At 45.7% G+C, this 19154-nt stretch overlaps 1 protein-coding gene across 2 annotated transcripts in view; it reads left to right on the top strand.

The window, feature by feature from the left end:
• Positions 1 to 19154, top strand: part of Galnt18 (polypeptide N-acetylgalactosaminyltransferase 18) — a 305010-nt gene that overhangs the window by 140382 nt on the left and 145474 nt on the right. The window lies entirely within an intron of this gene.

The raw sequence follows: 19154 nt of genomic DNA, 5'->3' as shown, positions 1-19154 counted from the left end.
TAGTACCTGGTGCTGGAGAAAGGCGGTCAGAGCTCACAGGGCAGCTCTGGAAAAAACTTACATATGATCCACAAGCCAGAGGCATAGAGAGAGTGAATTGGAAAAGTGTGGGCTTCTGAAACTTCAAAATCTAGCCCCAGTGACACACCTCCTTCAAGAAGGCCACATCTCCTAATCCTTCCCAAACAGTTTCGCCAACTGGAGAATGAAACATTCAAATGTGTTAGCCTATGGTGGCCATTCTTATTCACACTACCACATCTATTAACTATATGTCTATCATCTGTCTATCTGTCTATCTATCTCTTATTCATCACCTATTTATTATGTTTCATCTATCTATCTATCTATCTATCTATCTATCTATCTATCTATCTATCTATCTATCTACCTATCATATTATCTATTGGTCTATCTATTTTTTATTTATTACCAGTCTGTTTTTCAGCCATCTGTATATTATATATCTATCTGTTCACTCATTCACACACCCACATGCATCATATCACTTGGGTTTATTTGTTGCCTCCAAAGCCTTGCTTCTGCCCATGGGACACTCTGTAGTTTTAAAACCTTGTTGATGTAGCAAAGAATAAATCCTAGGGCTTTGTGTTTGTTGATCTCCAATATTTGTTGAATGAATGAATTCACCTTTGTTTAACTTTAAAGTCTGGTGTTTCTATTCCAAAAGTGTATTATAAATCCAGCCATTTCTTTCCATCTCCAATCTTCCTAGATTCATGCAAGCCACTTCTTTTCCTGGTGGCTCAGTCTCTTGTAGGTGGTCTCCTTTCATCCATTGTCTACCAAAATGAACTTTCAGGATGCCTATCGGTTCCTAATGTTCTTTAAAACCCTTCCAGGTTTCCCCATTGCTATTATTACAAGAACCTCACTCTTTACCAAAGCTCACACAACTCCAGCCATCTCTTCAGCCTCCTGCCTAACTCATCCTCACCACTTGCAACCAATCCCACTGGGGCCATTTTCTTCTTTTGATCATTGAACTTACTCTGGCAACAAAGATTCTGAGCCCCACCATGCCATCTCCTTTGCGTGTGATCAGTCTCCCACTCATCTCTTATATGCCAGCTCAAATTTGACCTGAGCTAGCCACCATGTCTAAACAGGACATTTGCTCTCTACTGTGTCACAAACTATAATGCACAAGGTTTCTGTCTAAGCAGGACAGTGCTTCTCTACTGTGTCACAAACTATAATGCACAAGGTTTCTGCTTTATTCACCAAATGTCTGTTTCTTCCGATAGCAAGTGTACCCTTCGAGGCAAGGACTTATCTGCTGCCTCTATCAGATGTTGAGTACCCAAGGAAGAAGCTTTGCATGTGATAGATGGTCAGTTAATAGAACATTGAATTTGATTCTCTCTTTCTTGACCTGTAGACACATTTTCATTTTTGTAAAAAGGTAGCCCTGCCACCATTGTCCTTGTGATTTCCCTTGTACGGGAAATACTCATGATGCTGCAAATGAGGCTTACACACTTCACCTAACATTTGTGTATACATGGTCCATCTTCAGGCCTGCAGGGAGCCCTCTGAATCTTCAGGCATTCTAAGTGCTAAATATATAGCAGTCATCAGCTCTCCCATCTCTGGTGAATAACTCAGACACTTTTATACTGAAATGAAGATTCTCCATTGAAAGGCAACTCTCTTTTCAAATAGTTGGATAGGACTAGGTTTGTATTTACAAAACTAAGCTTTATGCCAGAGTACAGTCTGGGCCCAGAGCACTTTTATTTGATTGCTCAATAAATACATTTTCATCCACTCAAACTCTTGCCTCTGAGTATTGTGTACTGAGGTAGTTAAATAAGTGACAGTAGCCCTATTGAGTTCTGTTTAATTTTATTCAATATATTAATGTTCTGTTTTGTTCTGTGGCTTTTCTGGGCCTCTGGGTACTGTGGATGGGTTGAATGCATTTTCCTTGTTTTGAGATGGGTTGGTGAGGTGGCAGGTTTGTAATAGAGGCAGAGGACAGAATAGGATAGAGGAGCATGGTGGCTGCCTCTACTCCGAGCCCCCTACTTGTTATATCTTTCTATGTGTGTTATATTAGTGTGCACACACATATGCAGGACTGCACATATACACATGTACATACATGAATATACAGGGCTGACATTGGGTATCTTCTTTGATCATTCTCCATGTTTGTTTCTTGAGCCAGGGTCTCTTAGCACTGAAACCAAAACTCAATTGTTTCAGCCAGGCTGTCACCACCCTCCCAGTGCTGAAGTTACAATTGTGTACCACCACATCTGGCTTTTTGCATAGGTTCTAGGGATGGAACTCAAGTCCTTTTGCATTCATGGCAAACATTTTACTGACTGAGCTATATTCCCAAGAACTTGGTATACAATCCATTGTATGGCACAGCCCTGCTTGTGTTTCCTTATACAGAAATGAAGGTGCTCATCTTTACACTGTAGCTTACTCTGATATAACAAGTATGTTCCACCCACTGACAGATTACTGGTAGATTAATAAACATAGCATGATACATAGTTCAATCACTTCAAGTGGACCCAGTTCATACAGTTTCAACCTTTCCCCCACCCTGTGCAATCAGGGGCTTAGCAAGCATTTTCCCTATCATATACCAGTATCCTTCTCTGTGCAGCATTAAGGTCTGTCTCCCACAACACTATCCAGGAATAACTTCAGCCAGTTCGGTGCTTTCATTGCCACACAGCTCTCTGACTGTTCCCATCCTAAACTGATCTCAGTTTACTGGGGGCATAGAAGGGCATCTCTGAGAACTACACCAGGCTGAGAGAGAGAGGGTAGAGAAAGACTACCCTCGATGCTCTCTGCCCCCATGTGACTGCTTTCCCCTTTCAGCCCTAGGCTTGCCCTGAGTTGGGGAGTCTGACAGCCCTGGACCCTAGCCATCCCTCCCTCTGCCCCAGCTGGGCACCGCAGCACAGTGGGAAGCATGGCCAGTCTCCAGATGGTTGTGCCCTGGCTTCTTGTCAGAATTGAATGCTATCAGCTGCTCTTTGTGAGAGACAGACCACCCATTCCTCATGACTGTGCACTCTAAAGCAGCTTATTTATCTTACAAGTAAACCCAGAATAAAGTACAAATTGCTTCCTGTGGGAGGCTTTCTATTGACACCACTCTCCTAATGGCTCAGCCATATCCTCCTCCCTCTAGGGCCATCTTCTTGCTGGGCCTCCTGTGACCAAGAACAACTGTGCTCCATAGAGAGATGGTCAGGCTACAAAGTTGCTTTGTCTACAGACATCTAGTTAGAGCCAGAGCAGGGTAGGAGCTAAAGAAACCAATAGTCCCACTACTTGGGAGGCACCATAAGTGACATATTTCAGAGATCCCATTGGTCTTATTTTCATGTATCTCTACATGAAGTACTTAACTTCTCCAAGCCTCGGTTTTCTTGCTTAGAATATGTTCAACTTAAATGTTTCCTCCAAAAAGGTTAGTGTGGAAAACTCAGGGACTAGTGCAACAGTACTGAGAAGGGGGCTATGGAGATGAATGGGTCATGAAGGCTCTGCCTTCATGAGTAGATGAATGTGTGCATTAATAGATGATGGGCTATGGACAGGATGGGCCAGTTTTCCCAAGAGTGAGTATGTTATAAAAGCTATTTAAGTCATTGTCCATGACTCTTTCCCATGTGACGCTCTTGAGCATACTTTCATGAACAAAAGAAACCCTTGTTCTTTACAAATCACCCAATCTTTGGTGTTTAGTTGTAGTAATAGTATGAGAAGGGCAGTGGTCTATAAGTACTGCCTCTTTTCACTGCAAGCCCTGAGCTAGGCATAGCCTTTATAAGCATTATCTTGGTTAATGTCAACACATCAAGTCATCAGGGTGTATGGAGTCATTTCTAGATGATGTGATGTGGTAACCCCAATGATGAGCAAGGCACAATTCACCCTGTAACCCCTACTCTCCCTATAGAGCCCACATTCATTTTTCACATGGATAAAACAGAAAATAAGTCAGAGGCTAGTCACTGACAAATCCTAGTGCAGCAGCAGACAAAGAGAAGCTCTGGATGATGGGACCTTTCAGGAAAGCCTGCTCTATCCCATTCTTAGACATCTGTATGGTACACTGAGAAAGACTTCCTTCTGGCAGCAATATTGAGGGCAGCAGATAGGATATCCTGCTCAGGTGAGTTTGCAAATGAGCTTTAAATGATCTTGCACACCCCCTTGGTCCTGGCCACAATAGATCCCCAGAGCCCTGGTCACTAGATCAGACATCAACCACTACAGTGTACTTTGTGTGGGGCTCCAGGAGGTAAAAGGCTCCAGATTTAGCAGATCAGGGTTGAACTTGAAGCTTGTCACTCACAAGCTATGAGTCTGAGCAAGTCCTTACCCACTGGTTACTCAAGCAGCAGAAACTGGATAAATGGTTATTCTAACCCATAACAGTTGGGCAAAGCCAGTTAGTTATATGATGAACAGTGCTTAGCGGGATTCTTGGGTAGGATTCTCTTGTACCAAGTCAAGAGGTTGGCAGATATGCTGGTCCAAGGGTGGTACTCAATAAGTCCCATCAAAATGTTTTGTGACAACAGAGCCAGGATGGTTATGTTACTCTTACAGAGGAAGAACAAGAGGCTTTGAGGTCTGTACAAATGTGACGAGGCCTGCAGCTGGTAGAGGACAGACAGGAACTCAAGGGTGGGAATCTGGCTGCTCAGCCTGGTCCTTTTGTGTGCTTGGCTTCCATGAGCCTTATAAGAACCACGATCTTAGGCTTTATACTGCTGTAATGGTGATAGAAACCTAGCACTGCTCAGGCAGTGCTAAGCACTGTTCAAGAAATAACTGCCTTTGCACAACTGTTATGGGGTAGACATTCCATTTATCCTGTTTCTGCTGCTTGAGTAACCAGTAGGTCAGGAGCTTGCTCAGCTTCATAGCTTGTGAGTGGCAAGCTGCCAGTTCAACCCTGGTCTGCTAAATCTGAAGCCGCCTTACCTTCCTGGATCCTCACACAAAGTGGACTCTTGAAACTGACTGGTGTCTGGTTGGACCAGGGTTCTGAGGAGCTGATGTGGCCAGGTATCTGAAGTGTCAACATTTCTGATCTGGGAAAAGATGTTGTTCATCAATGATGTCCTGTCTTTCGGGGTTTTCTCTGTGCTACATAGGAAACTCCTCGGCCACTGAAAAGGAGCTGGCCTATAAAGGCACATTGTGAAGCTTGCCTGCTGCCAGAAAGCATCAGAGTTACCTGTAATGAGGACCAGGTTGTCAGGGCTGTACCCCTGTCTTTCATCTTCTCCTTCTGAAGTCCCTTCAGAGTCTGGGGCAGAATGGCTCAGGGCCTTCATTAGCCCTGCACTGTCTGAACGCTTCACAAAGGCAAGAAAGCAGCATCGTGTCCTTTGTGTTTATAGCAACTCAGGCAGCTCTTCTCAGCTACAGCAATCCTCAAAATAATATCCCCAGACTTAGCTTCTCAACATTGTGTGGCTGAAAGAACATTCTGCTGACCTTGCATAGTGAGGCAGCAACAACTGCTTCTTTGGCAACACACCATCATCCTGTCTAGCTTGTACTGGAAGGTAAGGAGGGTTCTGGAGTTTGGGAGATGGTTGAACTTGACTCTCTGTCTCTCCTACAAGAATCCACCCCCAAATCTACAGAGTATGTCACATTCTATGGGGACAGGCTGTTCATTGATCCAGGAGTTCCTTTTTAGAAGGGTGACCGTGCATTTCTGGAGTCCTGATGTCAAACTCCCTTCCCCCATGGCAAGAATCTGTCCTGCAGTAACACAAGAGAACAGAGCTCCAAGAAGAGTCTCCAAGCTCCTCAGTCCCTCACCTGGCCAGCTCTTCCTCTCTCAGAAGCTTTCCTGCAGCCTTGCAGCAGGGTTGGACCAAGGCTTTCTCATCCTTTCCCCAGAGTGTGTTCTGTTAGAAACACCTGAGGAAATGGCCGGTTCTTGAGAGTTGGCTATTTGTAAGAGCGTGAAGGGCAGGAAAGAAGAGGGTAGGTGCTAAGTATCCGGGGGCATGGAGGCCAGGATAGCCCAGGAATGGCACACTCTTCCCCTTTGTACACAAAGATGTCTGAGAAACCCTCTGTATTGGCCTTGAAGAGGAGGGGGACAGATTTAGATACCCCAGGAGGGAGATAAATGACATGATGCTCAGGTGAAGAAAATAGACCTTGCTGTCACAAGTTATTAAACTTCCAAGGCTATTGAAAGGAAGGTAATGGTAGCATCTTATTCTGTCTGAGAGAAGGCAATACACTTTTTTCTACAATAGCGTTTATGATACCTAAGGAAGTTGTGATATCAGATCGAGTGATGGAGTTGAGCTTTCTTGGCTGTTGGGAATTGGAGTGTTGACAGTGGAGCTAGAGTCCTGCAGATTAGACATGCTCCTGTCTCATGTATCGGGAATCATCCTGTGTGATGGGAAGAATATCTGGGATGGTCCACATTTTTAACAAACTTGTGAAGTGGATTCTCATAGGCTGGAGTTGGAGACTACTGCCTTCAGCCCAGCTATATGTTAGAGTCACCTGGGGAGATAAATAAACCAAAGGCAGAAAGGTGGTCCAGTTGTTCTGAACTGGATTTGGTCAGTTGTGGGCATCAAGACTTAGGTGTTTTGTACCTCGTTTAACTCAAAGATCAAGCCATGTTGAGATCCTGGGTCCAGCTCTAGCTTAGAAATAGTGTCTGTCTATTCCCTACTTGCAAAGGTGTAGGTGTGTGTGTGTGTGTGTGTGTGTGTGTGTGTGTGTGTGTTCTTGTGTGTGTGTTCTTGTGTGCGTATGTGTCTTCTGGCTGGGACTTGGGTTTGTTCTACTTATAGGGTGGTTCCCTTCACTGTGTCTTCATCTGGTTGTCACATTAGCATAGTGGCATCAGCTATGTCGAGAGGCTTTTGGAGCTAGGAGACAAGCCTAGGTCATATTGCCTCTTTATATGGAAGGGCAGTGAAGGAGGTGTGACAACTACAACCAGAAGCCATTGTGAAAGGAGGTCTGTTTTTGGAATGCTGAGTAGTACAAGCTGGGTCAAGATTAGGTTGCTACAGGACTGAAACCTCTGACTATTGAGATGGGTGTCTGCATGTCAGTGAGGCCCAGCAGTGCCCTCTATCAATCCCTGGCTCACATAGCATACATGACTGGGAGTAGCTAGGGATGCCTGTATCCTGCTTCTTGGATCCTTTGGGCAGATGCTGTTCTATAAACATATTGTCCATAAACATGTTCTATAAACATGTGTTCAGAGATAATAAATATGTTTCTCATGTTTTATAGTCAAAGTCACATGTAGCTGTTAAGCAGGGCTTGGACACCCAAATGGTAAGACAATTCCCACAATGAATCTTCTAGAAATCTCCTATAAGGCATGCCTACCAGTCAAGTCTTCCATAGATCTGTGAGTGTTCTTAAAGATGGACCTTCCATAGCTGTGTGAAAGTCTTTATGGTGAGCCCTCCATGGACCTGTGGGTATCTTCATGGTGGACCCCCCATGGATCTGGGAATATCCTAATAAAGAATGATCCCTAATTTCTCTCAAGTCACCTATTGCCCTGGGATGAGCACAGTGCCACTAACCTATCATCCCACCAGAACACAGGAGGCTGAGACAGAAGAATTCTAAATTCAAGGGCATCCTGGGCTACATTGATATCCAAGAAAAAAATCACTCCCCTAGATATATTTATTGCGTGTATGTTAGATCTTCTTTCTCTAATGGAATGCAATGTTAGAGGCCATGTGAACTTTGAATAGCATCATTCAAAATGGTCATGGCACAGTGTTTACTATGGTGATAGTTATTTGTTAAATTTCAAGAAATATAAAAGGAGGACAGAGATTTTAATATTTTTGTGATTTAGATCAGTAGTTTTCAAAATGCAGTAACTGCCTATTAATGTGGCATGAGATTAATTTACCAGTGCACAACCAGCATTCCTTTTTCTTAGTAGAATATTCCAGAACAAATTGGAAAGTCTCAGATCTTGCCATATATAGGGCATCCTATGTTCTTGTTGCTGTAACAAAATACCTGACAGAAGCAACTTAAGGGAGGAAGGGTTTGTCCTGTGCTTGTTAGATTATCACTTCTGTAATAAAATACCAGAGAGAATCAAGTTATAAAGAGAGAAGGTTTGTTCTGTTTCATAGAGTTGGAGAACCCAGCCCTAGAATTGGTGCTTCAGGTCTGTGAGCTACAACATAGTGATTGGTGGCAGAGCAGATCCACTCTTCTTGTGGCTAGGAAGCAAGAGAGGATGGGTGAATGGGCTGGAGTCCCACAGGTACTACTGAGGGAAAATCCTTAGAGACTTAAGACTTTCTCATAAGGCTTCACCATCTGAATGTCCTCAGCACTACTTGGTGAACACCCTGAGGGTCAAGCTTTGAGCCCATAGGCTTCTGGGGGACACTTAAGGCCTGGACTACTGTGGTGGCCCTGGGCTGCATATTTAATGGACTAGCCTACTGGCAATAATCTTCCCACCTATCTAACTTCCCAGCCTCGGTGTTCATTCTAGATACAGTGCACCCCAGGATGGGCTGCCAATGCCACAAGCTTCCCTGAGTTCCCATTAACTCCTGACTTTGGTAGAGATGAGACCTAGGATCAGGAGCTGACCTTTGAAAGGCTTTTCACCCCAGGCACTGGCAGGTTGTGGATTCATTCAATCTATTTAAGAAGGATGGAGGGCTGCTTAGGATTCTAAACTACTTAGTGTCAGATGCTGTGGGGTAGATCAGATGGTAAGTAGCCATCCAAAGATGCCCCCACCCCATCCTGTTCTACCCTCAATTCTCAACACAGCACTTGACCAGTAAGTTACAATACTTAACAGGCAAAGCACGCCCGGGTGGAATGTGAAAGTTCTATTGCTAAATTACACACTACCTACAGGAACCCCACAGGAAGTAGTTTTTACAACCATTCCAAATTTCCCATATTTAAAAACTGAAGCATAGAGAGGTCTAGGAGCTTGTGGCAGGTTACCCAGCTAGTGAGGAGTGAAGACACATTCCAAGACCCAGGCAGAGTGGCTCTCATTTCTGGGCCACCCCAATTCTACAGAGCTACACCTTGCTGGTTCTTAGTTAACAAAATGAGCCCCATACTGTTTATAATCCTGAACACATATATCTTATTTTGGTTTATCTAAGGGTACAAAGAAAAGCACCTCAAGCCACTGGGTCTAACCAGTGTGCCAAGTTCTACCACTGTCTGAGCCACTACCCAGGTAAAGGACAAGAAACCTGAATCCATGTCTCCACCCCAAACTGCAGATCCCCAGCCTTGAAGCATGGCATGGATGGGGAGCATGAGGTCTGCAGGCTCTCTAAGCAAGAGTATTTACCCTTAGATCTGAGTCTGGGAGACACTGGACCTCACAGATAGGCAGTTTGCCCTCTGATGATTTAGTGTGAGCAGGGGTGGATGCTTTATTTTATACTTTGAAAATATACTTGGAGGGCTGGGGAGATGGCTCAGCTGGGAAAACTCTTACTCTGCAAGCATGGAGACTGTTGCTTGAGCCCCATATCCTACGTTCAAAGATAGAACATGGTAGTGTGCTTGTCTCCATCACCGGAGAGGACCCCTGGGGCTCACTGGCCAGCCAGCCTAGCCTACCTGGTGAGTTCCAAATCAGTGAGAGACTGTGTCTAAAAACACATAGTAAGGAGTGATGCTTGGTCTCCATATGCATGCACACAAGCACACAACACCCCCACTCCTGCATATGTATGTACACACACGGAGGGGGGTGGAACACACTTGTAGAGCAGAGTCTTCATTATGGAAGAAAGTGTGGAGTGTGGATAATGCTGAGACTCAGTGCAGGAGCCTTGTCTGACTTTGACACAGATGCTCTTCAAAGCCCACAGCTGACAGAAGCAGATAAGCATAGGGCCCATTCACTGTATCCCAGACACGCACAGATCCTCTGTCCAGTCCTTTGCTGAGCCGGTCTGGCTGTAGACTGTGTCTACTTCCTTCCCTGGCAGCATGACCAGGTTAGGAAATTAAGAATTTGCTAGAGGAAAAGAACTCATCCCTCCCCTGCCCCCATACACACTTCAAAAATCACAGGTGTGACAGGTTTTGCACACGTTTCATGGAGAACACATTGAGTTACTAACACAGCATTGAGACACCATACAGGTTCCACATCTTTCATGTGATAAATATTTTTTTTTACTGTCATGCTTGAGAAATGGATTTTATTTGAAAATGGCCTATTTCCTTTGATGGCTGCTTTGACGTGGCTTCAAAGCCTGTCACTGACAAATCTCCTTTTCCTTGCTGCAGTACAACCGTGGCTGCTGGGCTGGGAAATTTGTGACTGAAAAATGTCATGAAGAGATGTCCAGTGGCCAACAGCTGCTGGGAGCCATGGCTAGCTCATCCCTGAACTGTGCTGGCTCGGTACCCAGGCACCTGTAAGTGAACCCCAGATTCACAAGGCTGTGACTGAGACCAAACTACACTGAGATGTTCAGATGTGGACTGTTTGGTCAGAGTACAACCTCCAGATATTTCTGTTTCAGTTGAATTTTTGTGAGTATTCTTGTCTGTTCCTTGCAGTAGCTGGTATTTTGGGGGCCAGCAAGGAATGGGGACATCCAGAACCTTAAGTTTTCACAGTCCTGGTTTACACAACTTCTTAGCTCTGTAGCTTGAGTAAAGCCATTTACCTCTCTAAGCATGAGGAACTGAGCTAGAGGTCTGAATGATCTAGAGCCAGTGACATGTTAGGGGATGAAGGATCCTCATGATCACCTGTGTTTATGATGAGAAAACAGAGACCTAAAGAATGGAATGGCCTCTCAGCCTTGCCCAGTATGGGGCTGAGAGATGGACTAGAGAGCAGCTCATGGTACCTGTTCCATGTCACCACATGGTTTCATAGTGAGACCCTCAACCCACAGCCTCAGCATCCCCTGTAATACATAGAATACAGGTCCTCATCCCCACATAGCCCTGCTGGGGCTGGGTATCAAGGGATGCAGTTTTCCCTTTTGCAGCATGTCCCAGCACTTCAGACAGAACTGTGCTGCGAGAGGATTTGACATGGGGCCTATACCTTTCTCCCACAGACGGATCTATCTGTGAATTCCCATCGGGAGAAGTATGGCCCTCAAAGGCCAGCAGGATGTGTCCAACAGATTCATCCCAGGACACTGATGCACGGACACTAGGTGCTTTATGTGGGCACGTGAGGCGTATATTTAGGAGTCTGGGTGTTCAGCTCCTGGCTGTCATCTCTCAGGGAAGGAGAGTGATGGTGTGTGCTTCAGAGTTCATTATATCTCCCTGGCAGAATTCTAGGAGTAAAGGCTGGTTTTAAAGAAGTAAGTAATGGCACTCATAAATCCAAGTTCCTAAGATACATGTATTTGCCACTCCTTAAAATGAGACTTTTTTTTTTTTGCATGTACTTTTTATAGGCTTAGAGGGTAAAACTTAGGTCTTTTCACAGCAGCTTTATTATGCATAATTTCTAGTTCACTCTGCTTTCCTGTCTGTGAGAATGCACACACACCAAGTGTTGGTTGCCCCTACCTGTACCAAACATCTTGGCTGTGAATTTAGCCATATCTGTACCCAGAATCCCTCAGAATCCCCAGAATCCTAGGATTGGCAGGACTCAGACAGGAATCTGTACAGGCTCTATGTGCTAGAAAAGGCCATTGTCTCACCCCTGGAATGGGATGGCCTTTCAATAGCTGCCTGATACACCAGCCCTGCCTTTTCCCACGAACCACGACTAAAGCCTGGCAGCCCTCTCTGACATCTAGCCCACCTAACTTGGCTGTACCTCGCGTCCTTATGGTTTCTCTCCAGGATGCAAGGCCAGATTTCTCTACCTTGCCCTGCCTGCAGGCAGCAGGCCTATCCAACTCCCAGCCAACTGCACTGGACAGTCACTATAGATATCAGGGTGGATGAAGCAGTGGACTCATCTAGAGTTCCTTTGCCTCATTGCTCTCGTGGAACAAGTCTTCAAATCTCCTTTCGATAGTGGATGGAGGTGAGGGCCAAGCAGCTGAGCTCTGTGTCAGCTGAATAATGACCACCCAGAAATTTATGAATATTCCAGTCTCCATGAAAAGGAGAAGTCAGGGTGCAGATGAAAGTGTAGTACTTAATCCAGCTGACCTTAAACTTGCACGCCACCTGAGCAGACCACATTCTGGAATGGCTGTAAGGTTCTGATGGAGTAGAGAAGCAGAAAGCAGAGGAGGCCAATGTGCTCTGCTGAGGAAGAATTGCTGCTGTGAAGAAGGAGTAAGGGTCCTAGGCTTGGAACCTGGTACCTTAGAGAGTCTGGAAAAGGCAGGAATTGATTCTGTCAGAGCTCCCAGGCTTGGGGTATAGAACACGGATGCTACACAGTGGACACTGACTGCACATGTTACTTCTCTTTGGGTAGCCCCCATGGTTCAACCTCATGAGTGGTGCCGCAAAGAACTATGAACCCAGTCTGGGCTTCCCTGGAAAGGCCCAGCGATAACGTTCTTAGGGAAAATAGGACTTCCGTGCAAACTGCTGAGCTAACTGCTTGTTTCTGGACATTCAATTAGCCCTTTGCTTTTTAATTCCAAATAAGGCATGCACAAAGGCACCTTAGGAACTGCTGAAGACATTTTATATAAAAAAAAATCATTGAGTTAGACATTAAGGAGGATGAAATTGTGGTATGTAGATTATAACTCAGGAGAGTTAAAAAAAAAAAAAAAACGTGCTTTAAGATTTATTCCCAAGATGCCCAGTGTCATCTTTGCCTTTAGTTGATGCTTAGCGTTCACATATAGGGATGGGGGGTGGTGTTAATGTGTCTGTGTGAGCATATGTCACATGTCTGCTCACAGACGAGGGCATCACATCTCCTGGAACTGGAGTTAGATACATTTGTGAGCCACTTAATATAGATGTTGGGAACTGAAGTTGGGCCTTCTGGAAAATCAACATGTGTTCCTAACTACTGAGCCACCTCTCCAGCCCCAGATTTCATCTTCCTGAAATCTGAGGTCACACTACCTTGGCAGTTAGCTCCCATTCACAAGGGAAAGAAACAGAGACTTGAGTGGTCTTTAGGTCTTGCTCAGGTGTTGTGAACAACAGGCTCAGGCGTGCAGAGAGAAGGCTCTCAAGAGATGTCTAGGAGAAGAAAGTGGAGACAGGACCATGTGTCCAGCTGAGCGTCAGACACAAGGACTTGGTATCTGGGAAAGTATGTCCTTAGAATTTTGGTCACCTGTTGCTCCTGGGTCTAGGTCTTGTGGGCCACCGCTCTGAACAGGGTCTGAAAATGAATAGGAATAGCAGTGGATTTGGCCACTGGGCAAAGCTGGGCCACTGCTCACTGACTCTCAAAGCCATAGTAGTGTCTGCTCTGCTTGAGCAAAACCACAAGGAATGAGAGCATGCAGTCCAGTCTGGATGGCAACTGGTGGTGTAAGCCACATCCCATGTGATAGCTTTGTCTGCCTCTTCAGCGGCAGTGTCCAACCCCAAACCAGTCTGACCTTCAGCAGCAGTTATGCACTGTGACCCCTGTGCCAGCCTGCTTTAGAGGTTTGGGCTACAAGCTCTCTTGTAACCGCTCCAGAAAGCTGCCTCTGAATTTCCTCTTGCAGCTATGGCATGAGCAGGAAATTGTCTTGGCTTCCCACCCTGAGGGTCTCCAGGGATGTAATCTTGAAGAAAAGGTACAGGCAGAAGAGGCCAGGGTTGGGCAGCTCTTCAAGGTATGCATCACACTACTGAGAGATCCAATCTTGTCACTCTGTCCTGAGCCAGGGCCTCACTGCAAAGCCAGCTTCAAAAGGCTCAGCAGGGCATCCATCTGTGTTCCTGATGCTTGTCAGATTATCCTAGGCTCAAAGCTCTGCAAGCCTCCCTTCCCTACATCTCTCTAGCCTCGTAGAATCATTGTGGAGGTGGTTAGGATGTATCTGCAAGGCTCCACTCGTTTGTGAGTGGCAGGCTCTGTGGGTGTAGCTCTGAGATGGTATTATAGCATTTCCTGGATGTGCTGTAACATCTGGAACTTTCTGGAAAGCAGGACATATACAATGAGGATGGGGCATCACCATGGATGCACTGGTGAGCTAGGAAAGTGCTCCACAAACCCGCCATTCTGTTTACAGAGGCCTGTATATGAAGGGATTGAAGGAGCAGAGTGATCCTCAAAATGTGCTTGCTATTGTGTGTGATAGTACTTGTCTGGAATCCCAGCATTTGGAAAGCTGAGACAGGAGGATCTGGAGTATCAGGCTACCCAGAGCTGCCTGGTAAAACCCTGTTTCAAGAAGCAAGCAGACAATGTACACACTTGTCAAGATCCTGCCGAGCCACAGACACTAACCATACTACAGAGGGGCTGGCTTGGCATAGAGCAGGACCCAAGGGCTCCCAGCTAGGCCGGACATATATCCAGATCACTGCTTGGCCAAGAAGTCTGAAGGCTTCTGAGAAAGAGCCCAAAGCAGTGAGGAGAGGACAGACATGTAGAGGGAATGTGAGCATCATCTCTTTACCCTGTGAAGGTTTGCCTACAGCTTACCAATTGGTCCACATGAGCATAGGTCTACTGAGTAGCTGCCTAAGTGGGTTCTGATGCACAACATGCAGATAGGGCTGTAGTCAAGAGGGAGAGAGTGAGCTCTCACCAAGCTCCTTAGTGTCCAATGCAGCATCTCACTATCTGCTTTCCAGTTGCATCTGCCCCAGGCCCTCAGCTTAGTACCATATTTTATTCTTCTTCTTGGCTCTTGCTGTGCCCTCCTCTGGATTCTTTCCTGAAGGTATCTTGTGGGTTTCCCTTGCTCTCTGTTCTCTAACCCAAGTACTTTTACATCTTGGAAAGCATTCCCATCTTCCACTTCCCCTCCAGGGACCTGATGGCATGTTGTGTGCTCTCAGTCTGCGCACTGATCACATTTTTTGTGTTACTCTTTACTAAGTCCTGTGAGCATGGAGAACATGTCTGTCTCATCTTTATATTTCATTATTCAACAACCAGCCTCACACAGAATAAGGCTGTTTCAGTACGTGTTATGAACTAAGGGGATGGCTCAGGGGATAAGAATGATTGTTGTGCAAACATAAAGACCTGAGTTCAGACCCCTAGAGCGCACAAAAGAAACTCCTCATGGTCATACATGCTAATGAACTCAGCCCTGTGAGAGGCAGGGATGGGACTGCTGGGGCTTGCCAGCCACAAACTTAGATCCAAGTTCAGGGAGAGACCCTGTCTCAAGGAGGTTGGGCAACAGATAGCAGGATACCCAAAGTCTTCCAATGGCCTCCACATACATTCATATCCACATACACACATGTGGATGCATACTTTAAACACACATACCAACACATTAAATTAAAAATAATATCAATTTTTTTAACTGATGCAAAAGTTCAGTAGCTATAGTATATAGGACTCAGAGAATGCAGAATCCCAGTGTCAGTGGGAAGCAGTCACCAGTGGCTCCTGTGGGTGACACTAGCCAAGATGGAGTTGGTGGATACTGACTCAGAGGCCCAGTATTAGAGGGAAGCAACCCCCGGGGGCACCTGTGGGTGACACTAGCCAAGATGGAGCTGGTAGATGCTGACTCAAAAGGACACTCTGGAGATATAAGCAGGGATGACAGGTCCCTGGGTCCCTACAAATGTCAAACATGAGCCCCAGGTCATTTTCAGTTCCCATTAATGCTCAGAGTGCTGTACATAAACACATTAATAGTACCTTCAGTGGGTGACTAGTGTCCCCCCAGGGAGTCCTCCTCTAGGAGCTGTCAAGGGCTCTGTAGCAAGCACCTGGGGAACAGAGGGAACTCGGAAGGGACAGATGTCACATTAAAGAGCTGGGGCCAGGAAGAAAGGGGGGTGCCAGGTTGCCTCACCCAGGCCTTGGTGACTCTAGTTTGATGGGACACTCTACAAAGATAACGTGGCTCAGTTTTCTGTAGACACTGGATCTGCCCACCATGTTGTCCTCTGTACCTACCTTCTGGGAGGAGGAATTTTTGCTTCTGAACTCTTTAGGGTGAGGAAAGAAGGGAGGGAGAACAGAAGAGATGTGGAGAGAGGAGGAAAAGAGAGAAGAGGAAAAAAGAATATAGAGGTGGAAGGAGGAAGGGACAGAAGAGAAAGAGGAGAGACACAGTCTCCTTCTGTCACTGTCTCCATGTTTCCATGGTAACAACTCTATAAAATGTCCTGTTCTGGATGTCTGAGAGAAACGTTAGATGATTCTTAGGCATGAGAGATCTAACAAGGCATCCTAGGATATAGGAGTGATTGTCTAGCAGTGACTTAATTCCATGGAGCCACCTGAGAAGTGTCTGTTACCTGCATGAGGGTACATAGTCATTGGTTTGGTGAACTAGATAGGAACTGACCACACACAAGCCCCTTCCAGGCCTTCCCTGCTACGTGCTCGCTCCTACCTGCCAGCAGGCTCCACTTCCCTTTTGTCCCAGAAAGATTCTGGGAGTTCCTAGTAGGCAAGCAGTGGCCTTCTGATTCCTCCAAAGATTTTCTACTACTGCCCTGTTCATTTTTTTGAGAGACTGAACACATGTGGACATAAAGAAAATTACACACACACACACACACACACACACACACACACACTGGAATTTTATGCTGCCATAAAGAACAATGAAATCATGACACATTTAAGAAAGTGGATGGAACTAGAGGTTAAGTGAAATAAGCCAAACTCAGAAAGACAAATGTGGCATGTTTCTCTCACATGCTGGGTCTGGACCTAAATTTATATGTGGAGTACATGTACAGGACATGAAAAGGGCCATGGGAAAGGAGAAAGTGATCTTGAGAGGGAAGAGTGTCCTGGAATACATGTGTCACAAAAGACCAGAGGATTGTTGGGGGAGGCAGGGATCCAGCAAGAGATGAGGAGGGGATGATGGAGGAGGGCAGTGCGGGAGGGGGATAGATAACAACGTTTTCTCATCATTTAGCACACTATGTTGTATACTAACTTAATATTTAATATAAAGAATAAAACAAATATTGCTTCCCTAGGTTCCTTAGCTCCTCCTGTGTGTGTATGTGTGTGTGTGTGTGTGTGTGCACATGGGGTACATGTATATACAGGTGTGCCTGCATATGTGTGGTGATCAGAGGACAACGTTGGGATACATCTACCTTGTATTTTTGAAACAGTCCTTCAGTAGGGTGGAACTGATTAGGTCAAGGCAGTGAGCACCAAGGGTCTGCCAGTCTCTGCCTCTCCAGCACTGGGATTACAAGCACACACCACCATCCCTGGCTCTTTTTAGAAACCAGGATCAAATTCAAGCCATCATGCTTGCAGGACAAGCACTTTGTCAACTGAATCACTGCCCCCACATCTAGCCCCCTACTTCGTCTTTAAGAGCATGCTGGTTTCACAGTGCCTATCATTTGTACGCATACCGAGTAACAAGGTAGGGACACAGTGCTGTAACCTCTGTCTTCAATCTGTTTGTAATACATTATTATGCAACACAAGCCTAATTGTGAATCATAATTTTTTCATTAACTGATCTCATTTTACTTGGTAATATCCATTTAGGCATTTGAGAGCAATAAAACTCCATTTCTTTTAAATATTATATGATTCAGTTGGCTCACTGATTTAGATTTTACTGCCCCCCATTCGAGTGAATAAGTCATCCATCTTTACAGAGATAACGAAGACCTTCAAGATCACACAAACAGGCCTCGTGGGGAGAATGCTCAGGTGCACCCCATTTTGGAATGGAATGTTCTGTAATCGGGCTCACCTCCACATCCTAAAACCCCTTAGAAACATGTGCATCGGTCATACCATCCCCTTCAATAGATCCTAACCTTCTTGATGGATCTGTGTTTTCTTTTGTGTTTCTTAAAAAGCGTGCAAGCAAATAGACAAAAAACTGGTAATGAGATGACTCACCTTGTTCTGTGGGTCCCAGGTCATAAAATGCAGAGGGAGTCAACTGTAAGGGTTAGGAGCAGGCCTCCCAGAATTGAATCATCCCAGATCTTCCATGGTCTTTCGTGTGACCCCAGATATGTATCTCTCTGTGTCTCTCTCTGTGTCTCTCTCTGAAGAGGGTCAGTTGAGATTAAGGGTAGTGTGGGGGCATGCTTAGGAAAGATCCCTGGCTCATGAGTAGTAAGTGTTTTTTGGCTAATGTTAATGAGTTGTACCTCCAACCTAGTGGGTGGTCAGTGTCCGCCAAGGAGAGGTTACTCATGCTCTCTGAAAGTCTAGTGGGCAACTAAGAATCCCTCTGGCTGTATGCATCTCTCTTATTCTCACTCTTGCTCCAGCATCACCTTTTTTCTGGTCTGCTCTCTAAAGTACAGGTTCCCTAAGTCCCTGTCACTCTGTGACAACTGGGGGACACTTCTACCCATGCCAGTTTCCTGCCTCCGAAGCCCTCTGGTGTGTTCTAAGAGCCTGGGAGCTTGATGCCACCCTCTGTGACCAGGCAAAGTCCCTCCTCCCAGATCAACTCTTAGTAGACTTAGTGACTCAAGAGGAGGTGTCTGTCTGGAGCACTAAGTGCCCTGACCTGGAAGATCTGAGGACCCTGGCTCTGTCTCCAGCCTGTGACTTTAAGGATGTTGTGTACCTACTAGCTGCATACAGACAGCTGAGGGCACCCAAGAGGTGCCCTATAGCTGCCTCTCCTGGTTCTTACGTCTGCATCCTCAGGTATTTGTCTGGCCCAGGCACCACCTCATAAGTTCTAGACATAGAGAGTAGCATGTCCAGTGGACTGGACATCTCTGCCTATTGTCAATACACTAAGTGGTTTTCCTGAAATCTGCCCCAAGATACCAGTTTAAATCTTGGCCTACCAGTGGTGCTAGGTCTGTGACTCAGTATCAAAGAGGGATTGAAATAACCCCTCCTGTTTCGTCCCTCCTCCTTCCCATTGTTAGTTCACAGGGAGACACACTCACCTAAGTATCTCATGTGTTATTGTATGTAGTCCTCACGGATCTCAGATCTCTGTTTGGAAGAAGGGAGCCATTGGTTGATGGTGGCTGGTGTTTACTGTGGCCTCACAGCTGGTGTATGATGGAACAGAATCTGAATCTCTGGCCATACAAATCCAAAAAAA

Source organism: Mastomys coucha, unplaced genomic scaffold (genome assembly GCF_008632895.1).
Source record: "Mastomys coucha isolate ucsf_1 unplaced genomic scaffold, UCSF_Mcou_1 pScaffold21, whole genome shotgun sequence".
In the NCBI taxonomy this organism is placed as follows: Eukaryota; Metazoa; Chordata; class Mammalia; order Rodentia; family Muridae; genus Mastomys; species Mastomys coucha.
The sequence above is the reverse complement of the archived record's forward strand: the minus strand, read 5'-3'. Positions and strand labels throughout refer to the sequence as shown.